The sequence below is a fragment of the Dendropsophus ebraccatus genome, chromosome 10 (genome assembly GCF_027789765.1).
Source record: "Dendropsophus ebraccatus isolate aDenEbr1 chromosome 10, aDenEbr1.pat, whole genome shotgun sequence".
NCBI classification, from domain to species: domain Eukaryota; kingdom Metazoa; phylum Chordata; class Amphibia; order Anura; family Hylidae; genus Dendropsophus; species Dendropsophus ebraccatus.
This window is the reverse complement of record NC_091463.1, coordinates 78,438,661-78,463,396: the sequence shown is the minus strand read 5'-3', so window position 1 is coordinate 78,463,396 and position 24,736 is coordinate 78,438,661. Positions and strand designations below refer to the sequence as shown.

The 24,736-nt window shown below is 45.9% G+C and overlaps 1 protein-coding gene across 2 annotated transcripts in view; it reads right to left on the bottom strand.

The window, feature by feature from the left end:
• SIPA1L3 (signal induced proliferation associated 1 like 3) overlaps window positions 1-7,927 on the bottom strand; it is a 140,932-nt gene extending 133,005 nt beyond the window's left edge. Inside the window, exons 1-2 of one of the 2 annotated variants that reach the window (XM_069943510.1) lie at window positions 7,850-7,927; window positions 2,510-2,658 (exon numbers count right to left, since the gene is read on the bottom strand). The gene's annotated coding sequence lies outside the window, so the exon portion shown is untranslated. Of the gene's footprint in view, window positions 1-2,509; window positions 2,659-7,684 lie in introns of both variants that reach the window. The other variant, XM_069943509.1, reaches the window with a different exon arrangement.
• Window positions 7,928-24,736: the final 16,809 nt, after the last annotated feature.

Here is a 24,736-nt window from a genome sequence, read left to right as displayed (position 1 = left end):
TTTTGTATATACAGAACTGAAGAAGCCATTAAGTAACTCAGCTTTCTCCTGATCCACAGTTATTAATTCCCCGTCACCATTATTTAGGGGTCCTACATGCTCTGACCTTGGTTTTTTGCATTAATATATTTGAAGAATTTTTGGTGGTTTCTTTTGCTATCTATGGCTACCTGCCTTTCATTGTGATTTTTTGCTGCTTTTATTACATTTTTACAGGTTTTGTTGACTTCTTTGTAATGTTTAAATGCTACAGCTGACCCCTCTGATTTATATTTTTTGAATGCCCCTTTTTTCTCATTTATAGCCCCTCTAACCTCGGTTGTAAGCCATGTGGGATTGGATTTTAACCGTTTATATTTGTTACCCATAGGAATATATTTGGCAGTACAGTTATTTAATGTAGATTTGAAGATTTCCCATTTATTAGCTGCATCAGTATGTGACAGCAGCCGCTCCCAGTCTATGTCCTGAAGTTCAGCCCTTAACCCTGGAAAATTGGCCCTTTTAAAATTAAGAGTTTTTGCCCTCCGAACATGTTTTTCTTTTCTACACTTTAAGCTTAAAGTCACTATATTGTGGTCACTATTACCCAGGTGTTCATGGACAGTGACATCCCCAACCAGCTCAGCGTTGTTAGAAATAACCAGATCCAACAAGGCATCACTTCTAGTTGGCTCCTCCACAAACTGGCCCAGAAAATTATCCTGCAGGAGGTTAAGAAATTCCCTCCCCTTTGTGGATTTAGCTGAAATGTGACCCCAATCTATATCTGGGTAGTTGAGGTCCCCCATTACCACTACTGTCCCTTCCCGGGCAGCCCCCTCTATTTGTCTATTCAACTGGCCATCTATTCCCTCAGTAATGTTGGGGGGTCTATAGATTACACCAAGAATAATTTTTTCACTCTTTGCCTCCTTCTGTAGTTCTACCCACAATGCTTCCACATCATCACAGTCATCACCCACTATTGCATCTTTTACACTCACTTTAATATCATTTCTGACATACAGACTGTCAGGAACCGGACAGCAGGACAATACAAGACAGTGAGCCCTAAGCTTAGCCCCGCCCACTGTCCTCTACCTATTTGCCACAATCCGCCCTAAGATGGCGGCGAGCAACTGGGCGGCGGTCCCTGCACTGGCTAGGTGGGACACAAAGACAAGACAGACAGACAAAACACAATAAAGAATAGTCCACAGTCCGGGTCACAACAATCGGGCAACACGGTACAGAATCACAATCCAAAAGCAAGGTCAATAAACAGGCAATATGGTCAGGGGCAGGCAGCTAGCAGGAATGGTCAGAAACACAGGCAAAGGGGTCAGAATAAACAGCAAGAGAAACAGAACCAGGCAGAGACAAGCTCAATATCCGGCAGTGAGAGGCAGGCTGGCAGACACTATATAGGAGACCAGAGGTCCAGTGCAGGAGCTGATTGGACCAGACCCCTAATCTCCTCAGAACACTTGGGGCAAGAGCAACCTGACTGGCAGAGAGAACAGTCTATCAGACTAGCTAATCAGTGGCTGTCCAGCTGTAACCCACCTGCTTCTGGTTCTGACTTTCCGTGTATGACAGTGCCATGGTGCGGGCACACAGATGATTGGCAGTGGCGTTGGTTATTGGACCCCACTGATCCGTTCTTGATAACATATCTTATGGAGTCCTAAAGTTGAAATGAGGCCCTGACCTCTAAATAAATGCGGTCTACTTGGGCTGAAAGCTGAGCTGTGATTGGTTGTTGTGGGCAGTTTGTACCAGTCTAAATTTTACACCCTTTCATAAATCTGGGCCTAAAAAGTTGCATTTTATGCCTTTCATTTGGGCTACATGTCTGCATCCTGTCCACTTTCCAAACCAAATTTTGGAGTCCCGCACAGGCAGAGTATATTTGTGGGAAATGTAGTCACAATTAGATTATTTTGGGCCTGTTCAAACTCATAGACCCATTGGCAACACATTGGGCTGCAGGTTGGCATCCCATTTTAACAGGACACCAATGTGTAGTCCAACAGAGAGCACAAGACATGATCTAAATGCAGTAAAGCTAGGCCCACACTACATTTTTACAGTCCGTTTTTTTTTTTCTTCCATTCTTGCAAAAAACGGATGCAATTGTGTACAATCCCTTTTGATTCGTTTTTACATTGACTTGCATTATAAAAAAAAGGGATGCTTTTTTTTTAGCGTACACAAAAACGTGAACGTGGTCGACCACTTTTTTTGTTTGCTAAAAAAACAAAAACACATTCGTTTTGATAAAATGATAAAACACATTCGTTTTGATTCGTTTGCTAAAAAAAAAAAAAACACATTTGTTTTTTCTTTATAATGGAAGTCAATGGAAAAACAGATCAAAACAGATTGCACACAATTGCATCCGTTTTCCTATCCATTTTTCCATCTGTTTTTTTTTTTTTGCAAAGAACAAACGGACTGTAAGAAAATAGTGTGAACCCAGTCAACCTTCTGACTTCTATTACCAAGGAACACAAAAAATGTTTACCATTGTTACGGAAAAGTTTATACTGTGCACAGTGTTGGACATCATAGAGAAGACTTTGAGGAGCTTTGAAATGTGATGTTCAGACGGACGGCTCTCCGGGCCCCTGAATATTACTTGATCTTTTGAAAACAGACTCCTGGTGCACATCCCTAATAGAGGAAAGAGAATAAATGTCAGCCGCAGCCAGTTGAGCGGGGTCACAACATGTGCTTTCCAAAAGAGCATCAAAAGACAGTCAGGGACCCCCTGCACAGAGGATGTAATAACACAGACAGATGATCAGGGGGAAGCTGTACAACAGAACCTCACCACCTGCCATGTCAGATGACACAGGGCGCAGGACAATGAAGTCCGCCATCAGCTCTTTCATTACTTGCTAATGAATTTCTCCTTGTATAGACTGATAGGGAGACACCGCCAGCACACTGCTCACCAGTACCCGATCTCAGATTTATAGTAATGATTGCCAGGTTCTGGGGAAGTTGTGCGGCAATCAGTATGGCTACCACTGCACACCGCACACACTTTGGTCCAGTTATTTAATGATCATTTACAATACTACTACTTTCTACAAGGACAATAAAGACCAATATTTAATTTCCATCAGGGGATTCGAACCAAAGGATGAACTGCTGGCAGGTCTGTAGACAGGTGAGTTACACCTAGACCACGGCTCCAACACACTTGGATTCTGAAATTTAACTATACCTGGAGTGTTTCTTTTAGACATAACCGGCCTACAGAGGACTGATCTGCAATCAGGGACACTGGCTGACAGCTAAGCAAGCAGGAGGTTAGGCAGCATTTGTGGTACTCGGCCAGCAGTTGAGATAGCCTGTGATGCCAATTCTGCGGCGTACGGCTAGTGATGGTAGTTGTCGTGACGCCAGTGCTAGTCCAGCACACAGGTGTGATGTTGGCACCTGCTTTGTATATGGCCAAATATATTGCAGTGTTCCCCAAAAGGTCGGTAACCTGCCAATTTCTTGCGGGTCCCTTGGGCACACCCACAGATAGGGGAAAAATAGCCCAAGGTGTACGGTGGTGTGTGTATAAGTGCCGGTACGAATAGAGATGAGCAGAGTCCCGTGCGTACTATAAAAATATTACAATTTTACTGGTAGTTTTGCAGTTCACAGTACACGGTCTCACAAGAAATAAATCTTTACACACTTGAATGCTTGACCTTAGTGCTTAAGGAGGTGCTTGAGAAGCGTTGCAGCAGTGATGGTAGAGGAGAGTAGAGAGAGGAGAGGAGTTTGCCAGAGGAGACCTAACCCAATGTAGCCTTGTACTCTGCCGTAACCTTGAGAGATCTTAGGTGAAGTGATACTTTTACTCACGTTTAGACACTGTCTTACCGCCTTCTGCCCTCTGGTAGCGTAGAACTCGTCCCAGTAGGGTAGTACGAGTCCAACTCGTGGTTATATGGGTGTAGCTAGGTGTCCAAGTCTTTCCAGTTTCCTGCACTGCCCAGTAGGATACGTAGACCTTTACTTTACTGGTTGCTTTGTCCTACTGAGGCTAGTTCCTATCTCTTTCAGCATACTGCCCTGCACTTTTAAGACATGTTGATGGCATGGGCCAGGATGTTCCTTGCTAACTACTCTCACGTGTGTGCTTAGCACTGAATAGTTTAAGTGGCTGTTTGCATAGAAGAACTGTTGGTCTCTGAACAGTTGCATCTGTTCACACTGGTGGCTAGACTGGTGGCAGCTACACTGTGTCACTAACAGCATCAGCCAGGCCCTGGTTAAACTTCTACAGGCACAGTTGTCTTTTGTGTTCTATCTCACTGAAAATCTAAGCAGGACTAACTTGCACATCCTCCTCCAGTGAACCTCCTTCTACAGGGACCCTTTGTGTGCCTGCCTGTGAGTTGTGGGGATCAGTGTTTGCAGGAAAAAAAGAGAAAGAGGATAGGTCAGTAGATAAGAGCACCTCCTAGTGGACTAGACCATTACATACTTCAGCTGTGCATATAAATAGGTACATAAGGTATACTGACAACTAGTGGGGAAACTTAATATACCTCATCCACCACCTAACCTGAGAGAAAAGCTTTTTGACAGGTGCACAAGAGAAGAGTAGAAACACCAGTGGTGGCACACCACACATTGATTATTCATGAAGAGGAGGGAGGAGGAAAGAGTGGTGAGATGTGCCAGAGTGAGGCACAAACAACTCCTCTTTGACTTTTCATTACAGTAGGATTGTGCATAATCCACTGCACGGAAAAATTACCAGAAGGCACCATGCTCACTAGGGGACTGGCAGCTACAGCACACTGTCAGCACCTTAGATAGCGCCAGATTCCCTTTAAGGGTGCGTTCACACCTACAGGATCTGCAGCAGATCTGCAGCAGATTTGATGCTGTGTTCAGTTATTTAAATGAAATCTGCTGCAGAAAATCAGCTGCAGATCCTGTAGGTGTGAACGCACCATAAAGGGGTTTTCAAATGTAACCTTACTTGTCCCCTATCCATAGGATCTCTAGATCAGCGCCCCGTCTCCTTTTTTTAATAAATGGAGCCGCAAGTTGGTGCATGATCTACAGCTCTATTTAAGGCCCTATTCCACGGAACGATTATCGTTCGTATTCGGCCGATATCGGCCGCTACGGACGATAATCGTCCCGTGGAATAGAGTGCAACGATCAGCCGACATCGTTCATGTCGGCAGATCGTTGCAGTCGCTTGTTTTTCAACATGTTAGGTGGCTGGGAAAGACACTGGGAGGGTCCACGTTAGGGGGCTGGGAAGAGCGCCGGGAGTGTCTGCGTCAGGGGGCTGGGGTGGACCTGGGAAGGGTGTTGGCAGGGTCTTCTTTAGGGGGCTGGGAAGGGTGCCGGGAGCGTCCGCATTAGGGTCTGGGAAGGGCGCAGGGAGGGTCCACGTTAGGGGGCTGGGTCGGGCCAGGGCTGGGAAGAGCACCGGGAGTGTCTGCGTCAGGGGGCTGGGGTGGGCCTGGGCTGGGAAGGCTGTTGGGAGGGTCCGCTTTAGGGGGCTGGGAAGGGTGCCGGGAGCGTCCACATTAGGGGCTGGGAAGGGTCCACCTTAGGGGGCTGGGGCAGGCTTGGGCTGGTAAGGGCGCCAGGACGGTCCGCATTAGGGGGCGGGCCTGGGCTGGGAAGGCCGCTGGAGGGTCCGCGTTAGGGGGCTGGGAAGGGTGTCGGTAAGGTCTGTGTTAGGGGGCTGGGGTGGGCCTGGGCTGGGAAGGGTGTCCGAAAGGTCCGCTTTAGGGGGCTGGAAAGGGCCTGGGCTGTGAAGGGTGCTGGGAGGGTCCGCATTAGGGGCTGGGAAGTGTGCCCGGAGGGTCCACGTTAGGGGGCTGGGAAGGGCTCTGCGAAGGTCCGTGTTAGGGGGCTGGGGCAGGCCTCAGCTGGTAAGGGCGCCGGGAGGGTTTGTGTTGGGGGTGGGCCTGGGCTGGGAAGGCCGCTGGGAGGGTCCGCATTAGAGGACTGGGGCAGGCCTGGGCTAGGAAGGGCGCTGGGAGGTTCCACGTCAGGGGGCTGGGGCGGGCTTGGGCTGGGAAGGGCGCTGGGAGGTTCCACGTCAGGGGGCTGGGGCGGGCATGGTACACTATACTTCCGGGTCCACGTGAAGGGGTGGGGGAACACGGGGAAGGGGGCGATTCACATACATAACATACATTACAAAGTTGTATAACTTTGTAATGTGTGTTATTCTGTGAATAATTTCTTAGCGCCGCACTACCCCTTTAAGGGTTGGGATGGGTAATCGGGTTAGGGTGGAGGGGCTCCCTCATGGTGCCTTCAAATTGACGTGGTGAGGGAGCTTGCGTGTCTTGGTGATCCACTGAGCTAAGCTGGTTGGAGTAATACTCCTGGTGGGGTCACCCGTGCCAGACAGGTCAGTGGGGAGAGGCCAGACTAAGCAAGGCACCCAGAAGAAAGGGCTGGTATCTTAGAAATTTTTAATTTTTTTTAATGCAATGGACAATATATCGACAATATATCTAGCACTCCCACTACACATATCAGTCAGCAGGACACACTGTCTCCTTTTGTTGTTGTTGACTGATGAACCTTGTCATAGGCAAGCAGTAGATGGCAGGACCGTAGTACATGGAGTGATATTCAGCCAAATGAGGCAATTGACAGTGCTGATCGGCTAATCCGGTCTTTAAAGGGGTAGTTCACCCCAAAAAAATTTCTTTCAAATCAACTGCTGCCATGAAGTGCCAGAGATTTGTAATTTACTTCTATTAAAAAATCTCAAGCCTTCCAGTACTTATCAGCTGCTGTATGCCCAACAGGAAGTTGTATTATTTCCAGTCTGGAGAGCAGGAGAGATTTTCTATGGGAATTGCTCCTGCTTTGGACAGTTCCTGACATGGACAGAGGAGGCAACAGAGAGCACTGAGTCAGAAAACACTGAGAAAGAAAACACTGCGAGACTTAAGATTTTTTAATAGAAGTGAATTACAAATCTCTGGCACTTTATGGCACCAGTTGATTTGAAAGAAAATTTTTTGGGTTGGACTACCCCTTTAACACCAAATTCATCTGATCTGAGCTTAGAGACCACTTTGAGGCTACAGCTGTGGCACTTGGAAGCAAGACCGGGAGCGCGGAGAGGTGATGTATTAACAGTTTAGGGCAAGAGGTGCAGTTTAGGGCGATGTCTGTGCAGCCCTTGCTAAACGGAGCAGGGGGTTCCATTCCAATATCATAGTGTGAACAGGGCTTTAGTCAGCACAGCCTTATAAACATTGGGAAGATTTATTAGAGTGCGTTCACACGTACAGGATCTGCAGCAGATTTGAAGCTGCAGATTCAAAGCAAATCAATTCTGGCCCATCAAATCTGCTGCAGATCCTGTATGTGTGAACGCACCCTTAAGCTGCCTTACAATTAGAATGCCTCTTGTTGTCCATAGCAACCAATCCCAGCTCAGCATTCATATAGTCATGATCAAAGCTGGGCTGTGACTGGTTGCTATGGGCAACAAGGGACATTCTAAGTGGGATTCCCATGTTCCGTGAGCACAGAAGATGTCCTGTGGACCAGAATACGGAACTCCTGGCATCATCATTATGGCGGGAGCTCAGAAACTGGTGATACTGTACTGTCGGGGCATGCTGGCAGCTGTAGTTCTTTAAAAGGTGGAGAACCATAGGTTGGGGAACATTGAACAACTGAACAATCCCACCTGATAATATATCTTATTATTCCACCACACATTTATTATAGACTGGTGCAGACTCCATCTGTTTCCCATTCAGACTCTCTGGAGGCTGACAGGTAGAGTCAGTGGGGACCGCCATGCGATCACATCACCAGCTCCAGTAATAGCTGAGGAGCAGCATGCTGTCACCTCTCCGGGGAGCTGCCATGCAGTCTCGTCACTATTTCCAGACACCTGGCGTCTGCACGTTGTCATGGTTACAGTCGGAGCAATTAGCTACCAAGTCGTCTACGTCGTCATGACAACGACAACAACCACGCAACGTACGTAAGGTGAACAGACTGGCCACGCCTACCCAGTGCTTGTCACATGATACCGCCCACGGAGGGACTGGTTTCCAAACCAATCAAATTTTCGTACGGCTCTCTGACCACGCCCGTCCAGGTTTGATTGATAAGCTTTACAGCCACTACTTTTTCTCCTTTTTTTTTGTAACTTTATTGTTCCTAGTTATGTGTTAGCAGTGTGGTGCAGAGCGCCCCATGCTGGCAGCTTGTATAACAAGGGAAGAGATTGCGGGGTAATCGTAGTAAGAATTACAGGGAGGGTGGGGACTTCTGTAATTACTGCTCCTCATTACTTTATGCTGGTACTTGTAGTTCCATATCATGTGACAACCCACATGTTATAATCATCCTAGGCTGCAGAGGCATGTCTGTTACAAAGCATTGCTCTTAAAGGGATTCTCCAGCCTGTATCCCTATTGTTTGATGCTTCTGGTTGCCAATGGATACAACCATGTAGGGCTGCTGGACCCATAGGCAGTGCCCATACACCTAGCATGGCCCAGGTCTCGGTGACTGGCATGTTTCTGCAGATCCTTCACACAAGCGTTGATCAAGCGTTTGGCCCTTTAAATACGTCATTGTCAGGGCCGTGTTATTACTGTGTGAATAGAAAGCGTACCTGTCAATGTGAAAACCCTTTGACACGTCACAGAGACTGGTGGCCATTCAGGAGACGAGCGCACGTTGCCGCATTTACGTCCATGCCTTCAACCATCTCTGTTCTACGGCCCACATAGACTTATAATAAAGTGGTAGAATAGAGAGCTGGGGCTTGTTCTCCATGATCTGCGATAGAAACATTTGATCTGTCTCTATGACAGTGCCAGTGCCCATTTAGGAGGGGTAAGCAGCATGGCACTGCCGGTTTCGCTGTTTCTGTAACTCAATTTAGAGAAATCTGGTAGATTTTGGTGCTAAAGTGATGCAATGGGAGCTACACAAACTACAGAAAGCAGTTTCCTGATTGTTTTCTGTGTGTCCTATTACACGGAGCGATTTTTAATGATTAAAAACTAACGATAAACGATCGCAAACGAGATTATCGTTAACCTGAAATCGTTCACTATATTACACAGGACGATCATTACTACGATCGTTATTGCGATAGTAATGCTGCGTTTACACGGAGCGACAATTCGCCCGATCGTACGATTAACGATTTCGAAGTAACAATTTTTTTTTATAACAATCAGTGTTTAGACAGAACGATATATCGTATGGAAAAATCGTTTTGCAATCGCTTAAGCCTATCTCGCACATAGGTTAAATCGGTGAACAACTGTTTACACGGAACGATCTGCAAATTTTTTGCAAATGATGAACGACGATTTAAGAACATGTTCAAAGATCAAAATGAACGATTTCTCGCTCGTCGTTTGATCGTTTGCTGCGTTTACACGTACGATTATCGTTCGAATTTGATCGTTATTGCGCAAATTCGCACGATAATCATTTCGTGTAAACGCAGCATTATTAAGATCGTTTATTCCATCTGATCCCAGCAAAACAATGAACCATGTGCAATTACACTGATCGATTAGTGAACAAATGTGGAACTTGAGCGAACGAATCTGGAATTACAGCGAACGATTAACAATAATTTTAGGTTCAGATCTAAATCGACGATCAACGACATCCAAACGATCGTTGCCTGCAATTACACAGAATGATTATTGTTTCAATTCGAAGGATATAACGATTTTTCACACAGTAATCGTCCCGTGTAATAGGGCCTTTAGTGATTGCGCAGTTTCTGGAAGTGGCAGTGATAGATAGCGACAAGGAAGTATCGGAATGGAAGCTGCAGGGGATTAGGGTAGGTGAGCCACATGCAAAAAATTCTGTGCCACAGTCAATGAAAAAATATCACCACGCTCACCACAAGAAGTGCTTTTAAACAGACGTCTTTTACTGTATTTCTCTCTTCTCTTAGCAGAATAAATCCACAAAATTTCACAAAAAGATCACATAACATTATATCACCCAAAGTGTAGAGGCGGATTTCCTTAGGATCGTAACTCAGTCCTGACCCCTTTAAGATAGATGGATCACCGGGTTCAGATAACGTGCACCTCAGTGTTCTGTAGGTGTGTATATGGATGTATCCCTTCTTACACGTACCCCATACATTCACACTCCCAGCCCTCTTGGACTCTGCTATGGATTTCATGCAGATCAGACCAGTTAGTGGTACCTACGATGACTTCTGTGTCACTTGTCACTTCATTTTCCTGACAGGGTGAGCTTCAATCCCAGACACTTTGGATGTACAGGAGTCCGCAGTGTGCCATGCCAGAATACTAGGCTAAAGGCACAAACGTTTTGCAGTGAATTGCCATGGTTTGGGGTATGGTATTTGAATATAAAGCAGGCAATGATTACATGGCAAAATCATGGCAATCCACAGTGAAACGCGTGTAGTGATTTACGTGATCACTGCGTGAGATCCAGCCTTCCTGGACATTTAAAGTGATATTGTAATTCAAAAGAAAAACGTTTGACATTTCCTAGAAACGTGTCACAAGTTTTGGTCATCAAGGTCTGGGTGCTGACTCCCACCGATCACTAGATTGAGTACTTTTTCACCCTGTCGTCTCTTCACTGCAGTAGACATGCTATAGCCCAGGGGTAGGGAACCTTGGCTCTCCAGCTGTGGCAAAACTACAACTCCCATCATGCCTGGACAGCCAAAGCTTTAGCTTTTGATGTCCAGGCATGATCGGAGTTGTAGTTCTTCCACAGCTGGAGAGCCAAGGTTCCCTACCCCTGGGCTATAGAGATTGTTTATAAGGTCCATTTCCTGGCAGGGAGATGGCAGGGAGATTAAAGGGGTTATCCAGCACTACAAAAACATGGCCACTTGAACCCTACTGTTGTTTCCAGATTGGGTGGGGTTTAGAAACTCAGTTCCATTGAAGTAAATGGAGCTTAATTGCAAACCACACCTGAATTGGAGACAACAGTAGGGGGAAAAGTGGCCATGTTTTTGTAGTGCTGGATAACTCCTTTAAGCCCTCATCTAAACACTTCCCCCTCTAAATGAGAGTATCACTTTAAGACCTAGTATTTTACAGCTGAGAGTTTGTGACAGTCTCATCCAGCCCTCTATGGACCGAATGCATCAGCAGCTCAAATCTTTCTCCTGTGTTGAGTGAAATTCAGGTGTTCTTTGTAAGGTCCTATAAGGGACATTGTGACTCCATAGTCAGATAACTGGAGCATTCACATGACCCATGTCTCATGAATAAAAGACACTGGGCTCCATTTTCCCTTTTGTACCTCTCCGGTAACATAAGAAACTAGAAGAGATCAAGTCTCAGTAGGGAGAGTCTCTGTTGTATCAGTGAAATAAATTCAGCCTCTGTTACTGGGTCAGGGGCCCCGCGTTACCTTCCTATGTATAATACATAATAACCTCTGTCTATATGACTGAAGAACTTTATACATTAGTTCAAACATTACAGATTAGGAAACTCACTGTAAAATGTGCATAGGTAGCCTATTGGGATTATAAATGGTACATGGGGGGGGCTATGTTACCAATTTTGCATTGAGGCCCAGAAACACACAGCAGCCAATCAGCAAGTTTGGAGCGCCACCAGCAGAGCAGGAAGAGTGTTTCAACTACACAGAGGGATCGGTGTGGTGGTGATGGGTTGGTGGAGGGGACATGAGTATGTTTATTTTATTACTTTCAGCCCTTTGCAGGCTGTCACTTGACACCTAGGGCACCCAGCAACCCCTAAAATTAAGGGACTGTGGCACACACAGTAAAGTATAAAACCCTCTAAGGCATGACCCCCAACCTGATGTAATGGTTGAATTATGCATACTAGTACACATGCTGATACCCAGAAAAGAAATCGGTACCAAAAACAGTCCGTCATAACTGTGCCAGTTGTAGTACTCTTACAACTTTGCCAGTACTCTCATAACTGTACAAGTCACAGTACCCCCTGTAACCGTTCCAGTCACAGTACTCCTATAATTGTGCCAGTGCTCCCATAATGTGCTAGTCACAATAACCCCATAACGATACCAGTCACAGTACTTCCATAGCCATTCCAGTCACTGTACTGCTATAATGAGTCCAGTCACAATATTCCCATAGTCGCTATGGTCATAGGACTCCCATATTGGCTCCAGTCACAATACTCCCATAGCCATTGTGATCACCTTACTCCCATAGTATTTCTCATCAAACTACTCCCCTAGCCATTCCAGTCAAAGTATTCCAGTACTCATTGCAGTCACAGTCCCACCATAGCTGTTCCAGTCACAGTACTCCCATAATAGTTCTAATAGTTCTCCATAACTTTTTCAGTCACAGTATTCCAATAATTGTTCCAGTCATAGTAGTAATGTAAGGGTCCCAGTCCCAGTAATAGCATATCATTCCAGCCATAGTACTCCCCTAACAGTCCCAGTCACAGTACTTTAATAATCTTCTTAGTCAAAGTATTCCCATAACTGTCTCAGTCACAGTACTCCCATAATGGTCCCAGTCACAGTACTCCCATAATGGTCCCAATTACAGCACTCCCATAATTGTTCCAGCCACAGTAGTTCAATAACTCTTCCAGTCATAGTACTCCAATAACTCTTCCAGTCACAGTACTTCAATAACTCTTCCAGTCATAGTACTCCAATAACTCTTCCAGTCACAGTATTCCCATAACTCTTCCAGTAACAGCACTCCCATAACTCTTCCAGTCACAGTACTCCCATAACTCTTCCAGTCACAGTACTCCCATAACTCTTCCAGTCACAGTACTCCCATAACTCTTCCAGTCACAGAACTCCCATAACTCTTCCAGTCACAGTACTCCCATAACTCTTCTAGTCACAGTACTTCCATAACTCCTCTTCTAGTTACAGTACTCCCATAACTCTTCAAGTCACAGTACTCCCATAACTCTTCCAGTCACAGTACTCCCATAACTCCTCTTCTAGTCACAGTACTTCCATAACTTCTCTTCTAGTTACAGTACTCCCATAACTCTTCAAGTCACAGTACTCCCATAACTCTTCTAGTCACAGTACTTCCATAACTCCTCTTCTAGTTACAGTACTCCCATAACTCTTCCAGTCACAGTACTCCCATAACGCTTCTAGTCACAGTATTCCCATAACTCAGTCACAGTATTCCCATAACTCAGTCACAGTACTCCCATAACTCTCCAGTTACAGTACTCCCATTATTATTCCATTGCCATGACAATAGCAATAGCCACAGTAAGGGCCCTATTCCACCGGACGATTATCGTTCAGATTATCGTTAAATCGTTCGAATCTAAACGATAATCGTTCGTTTGAATAGCAGTTAACGATTAACGACCGAACGAGAAATCGTTGATCGCTTCATACCTGGACCTGTTTTTATCGTTGCTCGTTCACAAAACGTTTGCAAATCGTTCGCATTGAATAAGACGTCGTTCGGTCGTTTGCAGTAGATACAAACGCAATAGCGAGAAAATAGCGAAGAAAAAACAATCGCAAATACGATCATAAGTAACGATTATCGTTCCATGGAAATGAGTGAACGTTTTCAGGTCTTTCGCAATAGCGGTCGTTTGAGATAGTTAATCGTTAACGATTATGCGAACGATAATCGTCTGGTGGAATAGGGCCCTAACACCTAGTCCACACCTTTCACTGCTTACATAGCTGTCACTAAAGCACCAGTTGACCGGGGTAATCCAGAAAAAAGCTTTTTGGACATTCTGGTATGATATAAATCCTTGAGAAGCCATAATGGCTGCCATTTCCTGTTGTAAAACACAGGAAGGAGAAAGATAACTGAAATAACTAAGAGAAAAGCTAAAGAAAACTTTTAAGAAACCCGAAGGCTAAGAATGAGGTAGTAAATATATATATTTACTGGTGATTTTTTTGATTCCAGGTAGGAACGCTCTCTAATTTGAGGTATTCTTAGCTGCCACCTGCCTCTTTTCTATTTCTCCGCAGATGGCGCGGATGGGTTGGTAGCCCTACAGTGCCAGGCCGCTTTTCTGACTGCCTCCAGCCTGCACATGTAATGTACTGTGTGATTAGAGGGATGCCTAACACTATAATTTGCTATGGAATATAGCACTTCGCAGTGTGTTACATTGGTAAGAAAGCTGCATGATATGACAAGTCTATAAGGCTATGTAATCTGTTACTTCACAGGCGGGGACTGATCAGATGAGCCTATGTCTGGAGGAATGATTATAGAAGAAGATTGCCAGAAGGTCACCACAAACAATAATGACCCCATTTCAGGCTTTAGGCATCTAAGGTTCTGTTTTTGCTGTAGAAAAAAATTACTGTCATGTTCCCACAAGTTTGTATGGGATTATATGAAAGGAGCAGGCAGTCTCTTGCACTCGCTTTTCATATATCACATGGACACTAGACATAAGCGAACCTTAAGCATGCTCGGGTTCGTCCGAACCCAAGCATGTGGCATTTGATTACTGATGGCTGAAGAAGTTGGATGCAGCCCTAAAGCTGTCTTGAAAACATGGATACAACCAAAGGCCATAGGCTGTATTCATGTTTTTCAGGACTCCCTAGAATGGCATCCAACCTCCACCGCCACCGGTAATCAACCAACTGTAGCGTGCTCGAGGTTCACTTATCTCTAATGGACATGGATTAGTTTCTTTGTATGTTAGAGATGAGCGAACCTCAATCCTGCTAAGATTTGTCCGAACTTGAGTGTGCAGGCTATTATAACCGTTGGCTGCAGAAGTTGGATGCAGCCCTAAGGAGTCCTGTAAAACATGGAAACAGCCTCTAGCTATATTCATGTTATCGAGGCAGTCTTAGGGGCCTATTCCACGGAGCGATAATCGGCCGAATCGGGCCAATTCGGCTGATTATTGCTCCGTGGAATAGAGACAATGATCAGCTGATGATCGTGTCATGGGCTGATCGTTTATTTAGGCTCAAACCTAAAATCATCTGTGCACCGCTGCATTGAATAGCTATGTGCGGTGGGCGACCGACGATTTCACAACACCATGCTTTACCTAAGCATGTTGCAGGTCTTCTCCTGCGCTCCTTCTTCCTCCCGATCCCGCACGCAGCAGCAGTTTCGGTGCGGCCTGTCTTAGCTGAAAGACCGCTCAGCCAATCACTGGCCAGGACCACTGCGGCCAGAGATCGGCTGAGCAGTCTGTCAGCTCAGACAGGCCGCACCGAAGCTGCTGCTGTGCGCGGAACCGGGAGGAAGAAGGAGCGCAGGAGAAGACCTGCAACATGCTTAGGTAATGTATGGTGCTTAAACAAGGGCTGCAAGGACATCGGTAACAATGCCCCTGCAGCCCTCGCTAATAGATTATCGGACCGTGTAATAGGCGCAGTAAACGAGCGCCGATCTAGCAGATCGGTGCTCGTTTACCTTATTGATTGGGCCCCCAACGGCCCGTGGAATAGGACCTATATCAGCAGAGGTGTCAGACACTCTTCTCGTATATAAACATCGTGAATTCTGTCAGGTCCCTAAATCCCGACAGAGTCTGCTGATGTTCTGTGGCTTAAGTGCATAGAGATTGTAAAACCTATTCACATTAGGCAGACTAATAAATGCAATGGGGATTTTCAAATTCACAGAATTATTTATGCAGATTCCTTATGATAAATCAGCAGATTATTACAATCTACCCATTTCCAGCCACAGATGCAGGGAGGGCCCTAGCTTGAAGGTTTTAGTTTTGCACCAGGAAACAGAAGGTCCAGAGTCTGCAGATGGCAAAGAAGAAGCTCCAGGGGAGTTATGTCATGGGAGGGAGCCCAAGTCCCAGTGCAGCTCAGTCAGACAGGACATAAGCAGTGATTGAGTTGCAAACTCCAGAGCAGTGTAGGCCACAAGACCCAAGTCAGTGCCAAGAAGAGGTGCCGGTAATGGAGCTGAGCCCAAGCATTCTCCATTCACTGCTGCTTAGTAGGGAGTCAAAGGGAACTTTTCATCGCTTTCGTCTGACCTTTAAGTCATTGGGATGGTCCCTCTTCTCCACCCTGATATTAATTGGTAGATGTATCCCTTTATACAAATACAGAGCGATCTATCAGTCAAGGCTGGTGGATCAGGGGAAGGTGTCAGGGACCACCCCAATGACTTACGGTTCAGGCAACATGAAAGTGATGGCAGGTTCCCTTTAATATGCTAAGCTACACTTATTTATTGCTGCCTTCTCACCAGTATCCCTTTCAATCACAATAGAATTGATTTCTTGTTGCTTATACAGTATCCTAATAGAGATCACGTCTCAGCATTTTAGGTATTGGTCCTTTTTTTTTTTTTTTGCTACTAAAGAAATGTAGCATTGGCTTCCTATGGTGTTTGCAGGTGGAGACATCTGTAATTGTAATAACCAAATCTGAGTAAAAAAAAACCCCATATGCATAGTTATCAGTTTGCCAGTTAAGATGATCATAGTCATCTTAAAGGGATTGCGTGGTTTATAAAAATCCAATTTCAAACACCCTATTAGGAGATTCTGAATGATTGGGGGGCTTTATTTAGGACCTATGAGCCAAGACAGTGTCTATTTTTCTGGATGACTCAGATTTAACAACCCAACGATTTTAAAGGGGTTATCCAGCGCTACAAAAAAAGGCCACTTTTCCCCCTCTCTTGTCTCCAGGTCAGGTGTGGTTTGCAATTAAGTTCCATTTACTTCAATGGAACTGAGTTTCAAACTCCACCCAATCTCGAGAGAAGAGAGGGGGAAAAGTGGCCATGTTTTTGTAGCACTGGATAACCCCTTTAAAGAGACCTCTGTAATGCTCCGTTTGCCCTGTGGTGGTGCTGCTGGGAATCCCAGCAGCAATACCCTCTGTGAGCAACTCATTGTCATAGGAGCCTGCTTATCGTCCTCTAGAAATTGGCTGTGCAATTAATAGACCCATAGACTGTACCTAGCCGACTTATGGTGCCCTTGTGAGACACAATAGTTTCTTCCAATAAAGACAATGTGGAATTGTTCTGATAAATCTTCTTCATTGTTTTTCTAATGTGATCTTAATCCTTCTTTTTCTTTTAAAGATCAGCATATATGGCTGGAGAAAAAAAAAGCATTGTCCTGTTCCTGATCTTAATGGTCATCAACTACACATGAAAGTCACATCATCAAAGACGACTATGGGGTAGATTCACTGTTATTTTCCTTTTAAAAATCCAATTATTCTAGAAAACTTTGGATGTTTTTGGTTTTATTAGCAGACTGCAATATAAAAGTTGAACAGCAGGTGTCAGTGTAAGACTACCCACCGAAAATACATACTGGAAAGCGTCAAGACAAGAAAAAAATCTAAAATAAAATGTATATATATATATATATATATATATATATATATATATATATATATATGCGATATTAGTAAGAAGTCTGTTTGTGGTCAGCTCACCTGCTGTATCTCTGCTGTCGGTGCATGGCAAAACCCAGAGCCAGGGTAACAAATGGTAGAAAGCAAATCCAGCACCAGATCAGCAGATAGAAGCAAAATAATATTCCTTTATTAATAAATCTTCACATAGCAGGGACAGTACATGCACTTAGTTGACGCGTTTCGGCGTATCTCACACCTTGTTAACAACTGAGCTCAGTTGCAAACAAGGCGTGAGATACGCCGAAACGCGTCAGCTAACTGCATGTACTGACCCTGCTATGTGAAGATTTATTAATTAAGGAATATTATTTTGCTTCTATCTGCTGATCTGGTGCTGGATTTGCTTTCTACAATATATGCGATATTGCTTCTGCAATACCGTTTTTTTCGGACTATAAGCAGGGCTCCAGACTAAAACATTTACCTAGGAGCCATTGGCTCCTAACCTGAAAAATTTAGGCGCCAAATAGAATATTTGGTCGCCAACATTTTAAACCATGTAAAATTAATGTTATGTTAAATGGGACTTACTGTGTGCAGAGGCCACGGCAGCCTCATCCTCCTCCTCCTCCTCCTCCTCCTTTAGATTCTTTCTTTTCTTAGTTTGAAAACGTTCAACATGGAAACTTGCAACTTGACAACCATATCCAGTCTGACTCAGTACTTCAGCCTCACTTGGCTAGCCTTTTAATGAGGCTTACTCTTCTGAACTTGAACTTAAAGGGAACCTGTCGACCCCCGTGCCGGGGTGACAGGCTCCCAACCCCCCATTAGAACCCCCTATACTCACCTCATCGCGCCGGGTCCCGCTTCTGAAGATGGTCGGGTCACGGAGATCTCAGCCGCTGCAGCCCGGCGCGCGCTGAGAGATGAGTCCAACGCTCATAGAGAATGATGGGAGAGTCCAGCGCTCCGTCATTCTCTGAGCGTTGGACTCATCTCTCAGTGTGCGCGCCGGGCTGCAGCGGCTGAGATCTCCGTGACCCGACCATCTTCAGAAGCGGGACCCGGCGCGATGAGGTGAGTATAGGGGGTTCTAATGGGGGGTTGGGAGCCTGTCACCCCGTCACGGGGGGTGACAGGTTCCCTTTAAAAGCTTGCAACAGTCTATACATACTGAGCTAGACTTCTGACTGCAGCCATAGTGACCCCCCACAAGATGTGTATATAGATAGATATATCTCTCACCTAGTGACTAATGCAAGTGACCCCCTACAATACAGACACCTGAGGGGCCCTGATAATAATAATTGTGCATATATCTATCTCCCAGTGTCTGCAGCCAGTTTGCCCTACACTTATAGATGGCCCCCTCCCCTTATAGATGACCCCCTCCTCCCCCCCATTATAGATACCCCCTCTTCTCCCCCCCATTATAGATGCCCCCTCCTCCCCCCATTATAGATGCCCCCTCCTCCCCCCCATTATAGATGCCCCCTCCTCCCCCCCATTATAGATACCCCCTCTTCTCCCCCCCATTATAGATACCCCCTCTTCTCCCCCCCATTATAGATACCCCCTCTTCTCCCCCCCATTATAGATACCCCCTCTTCTCCCCCCCTTATAGATGCCCCCTCTTCTCCCCCCCATTATAGATACCCCCTCTCCCCCCCCCATTATAGATGCCCCCTCCTCCCCCCCATTATAGATACCCCCTCTTCTCCCCCCCATTATAGATACCCCCTCTTCTCCCCCCATTATAGATGCCCCCTCTTCTCCCCCCATTATAGATACCCCCTCTTCTCCCCCCCATTATAGATGCCCCCTCTTCTCCCCCCCTTATAGATACCCCCTCACCTTATAGATGCCCCCTCTCCCCCCCCCCATTATAGATGCCCCCTCTTCTCCCCCCCCATTATAGATGCCCCCTCTTCTCCCCCCCTTATAGATACCCCCTCACCTTATAGATGCCCCCTCTCCCCCCCCCCCATTATAGATGCCCCCTCTTCTCCCCCCCTTATAGATGGCCCCCTCTCCCCCCCTTGAAGATGGCCCCTCTTCTCCCCCCATTATAGATGCCCCCCCCCCTTTCCTCTATGCTAAGCAATATTTAAAAAAAAACAAACACACAAACTCACCTGACAACCCGCTCCCCCGGCGATCCTCTTCTTCTTCGGACGCTGTCCCCGGCTGATGCGCGGCTGCCGGGGGTGTCCCGTCCTATCCCCGGCAGCGCGGCGCGTCAGTGAGCTCCTGTACGCCGGGGCTGTGACTTCTGACACAGGAAGCGTCTCTGACGTGCGCTTCCTGTGCCGGAAGTCAGGGCCCCAGGCAGCTCACTGATGCGCCGCGCTGCCGGGGATAGGACGGGACACCCCCGGCAGCCGCGCATCAGCCGCGCATCTTAAAGAGACAGCGCGCCGCCGCCGGGGCCAGTCGCAAATGGCGCCCAGATTAATAAATCTGGGCGCCATTTGCAAAAAGTCAGTCGCATTGGCGACCATTTTGGTCGCCATCTGGAGCCCTGATAAGGCGCACAGGACTATAAGGCACACCTTCAATTTTAGCCTGCTAAGCCATCTAGGTTCATATATAAGGTGCACCCGACTATAAGGCGCACCAGACTATAAGGCGCACCGCATTATAGTGTATAAGTTTGAACGAACGAAAAACTCCACCTGCTGATCACAGTACTTACTGAGGCTCCTTACTGTGTCACCTGCTGATCACAGTACTGTATTTACTGAAGCTCCTTACTATGTCACAGTACTGAGGCTCCTAACTATGGTGGCCATAATGCACCATGCAGGATAGGCAGAGTTCTGCCAGCGAGTCCCGTTGGCAGAATTCTTCATGGAGCATTGTGGACAGCAGGACAGGCCTGCGGAGCCATGGGCCGGGAGTCCAGGTGAGGGAGCGCTGTGCTGTGCTGTGGGGCAAGGAGCCTATCTGCGCCATGGAGGCTGGAGCTGTCCCGGTCCATATATAAGGTGCTCTGGACTATAAGGCGCACTTACAATTTCTTAGAAAATCATAGTATTTTAAGTGCGCCTTATAGTCCGAAAAATACGGTATATCAAATTATTTTCCAAATGGCAGGGATACCTTATTATGTTGCTTGCTATTGTTTTGCACATATTGTAGACTTTGTGTATATAGGTATATACATATATCAAGTTTATATAAGTATGTTATACTTATGTGGCATGTACTGGTTGTGTTGTCTGGATTGCTTGGTCTGGTGGGTCGCAGCATTTAGCCCCACCATGCTTTGCCCTAGTAACTGGCAGGGAGAATAGTGTTTTTTAGCTCTCTGATGTTTGTGCATTGTGGTGCTGATTAGACATGAGCAAATTTCAAACACGCTCGGGTTTGTGTGAACATTTGATTTCAGGTGGCTGCAGAAGTTAACGACAGCCCTAAGGCTGCCTGGAAAACATGGAGAGAGTAGTAAGTAATGAGAAGCCGCTCCATAGTGGGTCATCTAGTGTGTATTCTGGTAAGGGAGTTGTCATTGTGATATCACCTAACATGACCTGTCACTGTGGAGTAGATGGTGAGCTTAGATGTAATAGAATGTTTCAGTCCACTAAGGAATGGCAACACACATTATATTAACATATTGCGTAAGATTTTATCATACAATGAAGAAACTCTATATACATAAATCCCTTTACATTCATTGGTGATTATTCAGTGGACTCTATTGCCATCCTATAAACCAGGGGTACTCAACAACTTTTAGTGAAGGTCCACTTACCGGGGTCTATTGTCAGGAGAAGGTCCAAGCTGAACATCATTAGTAAACGTTTTGCGCTCCTCCAGTAGTATACAGCCCCCCTGTTGCTCCCCCAGTAGTATATAGACCCCTTTGCACTCCCCCAGTAATATATAGCCCCCTGTGTTCTCCCCCAGTAGTATATAGCCCCACTGTGCGCTCCCCCAATAGTATATAGCCCCCCAGTGTGCTCCCCCAGTAGTATATAGTCCCCCTGTGCGCTCCCCCAGTGGTATATAGCCCCCTTGTGCACTCCCCAGTAATATACACCCCAATAGTATATAGCTGTAGTATATATATAGTATATATATGTGTGCTCCTACAGTAGTATATAGCCCCCCGCTTTGTGCTCCCCAGTAGTATATAGCCCCCCTGTGCGCTTCCCCAGTAGTATATAGTACCCCTGCTGTGTGCTCCCCCTCCCATATAGCCCCCCTCTGCTCCCCCCCCCCCCATACAGCATATAACATAAAAAAACAAACACTTATACTCACCTGGGTCTGGGCGTCTTCTCTTCTCTTCCCCTCTTGTGGCTGCACTGCAGCGGTCACAAGAGGCCGCTCACCCCTTGTCCTGGCATTGGTGCTCCAGTGACGTAACTCGAGTGCCAAAACCAGAGACAGGACAGAGTGGCCTCTTGTGACCGCTGCGGCCACAAAAGTGATTGACAGGGAGGGAGCCGATGGCTGCTCCTGCACGGTAACTATGAGCACTCATAGTTGCAGTGCAGAGGGGAGCAGCGCAGCTCAGTATACAGGTATACTCAGCTGCAGTGGGGGTCCAGACAGCTGGCCTCCGCGGTCCGCCAGTTGAGGACCCCTGCTATAGACTCTGCCCTCAGATGACATAACGGAAGAGCAGGAGCTTCCATGTTTCTAGTATGACTACAGCCAGGTACAGCGTTAACCTATGTGGTATCCCACAAAAGGCCGAACTCCTTTATGTTTGGTAGCAGCATCTGGAATCCCATGAAATACACTGACAGATGTGTGATTATATGTCTGTGTAGCTGTAAACATCTGCTATAGACTGACATTAAAAACAACAGATGGATGCCTTACAGTATATGTTAAAGCGACTCTATACCCACAATCTGACCCCCCCCCCCCCCAAACCGCTTGTACCTTCAGATAGCTGCTTTTAATCCAAGATCTGTTCTGGGGTCTGTTTGGCAGGTGATGCAGTTATTGTGCTGAAAAACGACTTTTAAGCTTGCAGCCCCGTGGCAAACGGGAGTATCAGTGCCCTAACTTCGCACAACCTCTCCGTCCCAGGACAGATCTTGGATTAAAAGCAGCTATCCGAAGGTACAAGTGGTTTGGGGGGGGGGGGGGACAGATTGTGGGTGCAGAGTCACTTTAAGGTTGCATTGAATATAGCACGTCAGTATAGTTGGGATAGCAGGATCATGATGTATCCAGTCCACACTTTTACTAAAAGAACATCCTTGTGGTGTCTATTTATCCATTAAAGCCTAAGGACAGTTTGCTGTGTGCATTAGGAGACTTTCCTGCATATAAGTCAACAGTAACTATCAGAGAATAAACCTTTGTATAAATGAGGGTTTAGCACTACAGACTAATATTGACTACAGATTACAGCTCCAGGGAGATCCTTGGTAATGAAATACATATACCAAATAACATTAAATAGGTCCTGTCGCATTAAAAAAAAAAAACTTTTGACATGGCAAACGTTTTGATTGGTTGCTGAGCTATACACTTCTCCTGGCTATAGCTAGAAATGAGTGGTAATCTGAGGCCAGGTTCACATGTCCATGTTCAGTCCGTGATAAATGGTCCATAAGCTGACTTTATGTCATGGTCTGAACTTTTTAACTCTGCATCATAATTATGGGACTCTCTGTGTCAGTACAGTAGCGGAGAGCTTTATCTGTTTCACATGATAGTGAATTGTAATGCAGGAATTCCTGTAAGAGCTCCTATAAGTCCGTGATATACAGTCAGCTTATAGACCGGACTGACAGATATGTGACTCTGGCCTTACTATTCAGACCATTACATATTTCTAGATATAGCTGGAAGAAGCACACAGCTGAGCGCTTCTCTCTCTGACTCCCTGTATTCTCCATCTTGGTTCACAATATCATGGAGCTCATCTAACATGCGACACACTTCTCTTAGCTATATCAAGTGATCCCAGACCCCGACCAACATGGGACATGTTAAAGGCGACACTTTGACGTAGCACCCTCCTCAGTTTTATGAAATGTATAACCTAATTCCTAATGGCTGATTTTATTTATAAGCTACCATGATGTAACTCTATTATACGGAATCTTATACCTATTTATATCGATGTGTCACTGATCATCCTGAGGCTTCTTCTTAGTCATGCAGGTAAGTTTATAGCAGCTTGTGGATGTGCTGTAACACACACGTCCCGTATAATGCGGATTATCTCCCCTGGTTATCGCTTCTTATCCTTTTTTCACACCCATTAAACCTTTGGCCGTCACATGACTTGAATTTACTTCTATAGATATGCATATCTGCTTGGCATTCCAGAGATTTTTTATTATACTTTGCTTTATTATTGGCATAATTATTACTCTATACTAAAGATGAGCGAATACGATTTGATTGAGTAGGTATTCGATCGAATATTGCTGTATTCGAAAGATTGAATTAAATCGCGTAGTCTGACGAATACGCGAGAAACATTCGAAAGCCCTCCCATCGCAGTTGGCGCTTTTTTTTAATCCAATCACCATGCAGGGACGCCATGAGGGACCCTGGGAGTACGCACGCAGCGCAAAAACGGCGTCTACCCTCATTGGATGGCTGGACCACATGACCTCGAATATTTAATAATTGAGTTCCGCCTCTTGACCGTAGATGCGCTTTCAACCTAGCCAGGGAGAGATCTTGGAGCAGGGAGAGATAGGTTTTAGTTTTAGTAGCGTTTTGGTTAGGCAGGCTTACTACTGAACCCAAAAGTCCTTTTTAGGGCTAATATCCAGTGAAAAAGTCATCTCTGAATCCAAAGCACTTTTCAGTGCTAAGAAATAGATGATATAACAACAGCATCAGCATCAGCAGGTGTATTCATTCCAGTACCCTGTGTGTACAAGTGACTTATAGTGTCCCTGGTTTAGCCCACTAAGGGCACGTAAACGTGATACCTATTGTGCCAGTTGCCCAGTAAAAGGCAAGTGATACCTATTGTTCTAGTAGCCCAGTAAAAGGGACGTGTAGCTATTTTTCCAGTAGCCTAGTAAAAGGCACGTCATACATACTGTTCCAGTAACGTTCGTACAGCATGATGTGTGATACGCGCGAATAACGTGACGCTCTACAGACGCACATTGGAATCATGTATGTAACGATGCGCAAGAAATACGAAGGAAATTTGTGAACATTGCCGTAAACATTCGTAAAGCGTTCGCAAATATTTTTCATTCGCAATTGCGGAGAGTGGCATTATACTGTGATTTTGGGGTGTTGGGTGCACCCAGGCATGCTCCCCCTGATGTCACAGTGTCATTCCGGAGGTGTTGGCATCGTTTAGGGAGGTTTCATGGGGGACTTGGTGACCTCCAAGTGGTCGAATTTGGATTTCCAAGTGCCGAGAATTTTTTTCCCATAGACTATAATGGGATTGAATATTCGT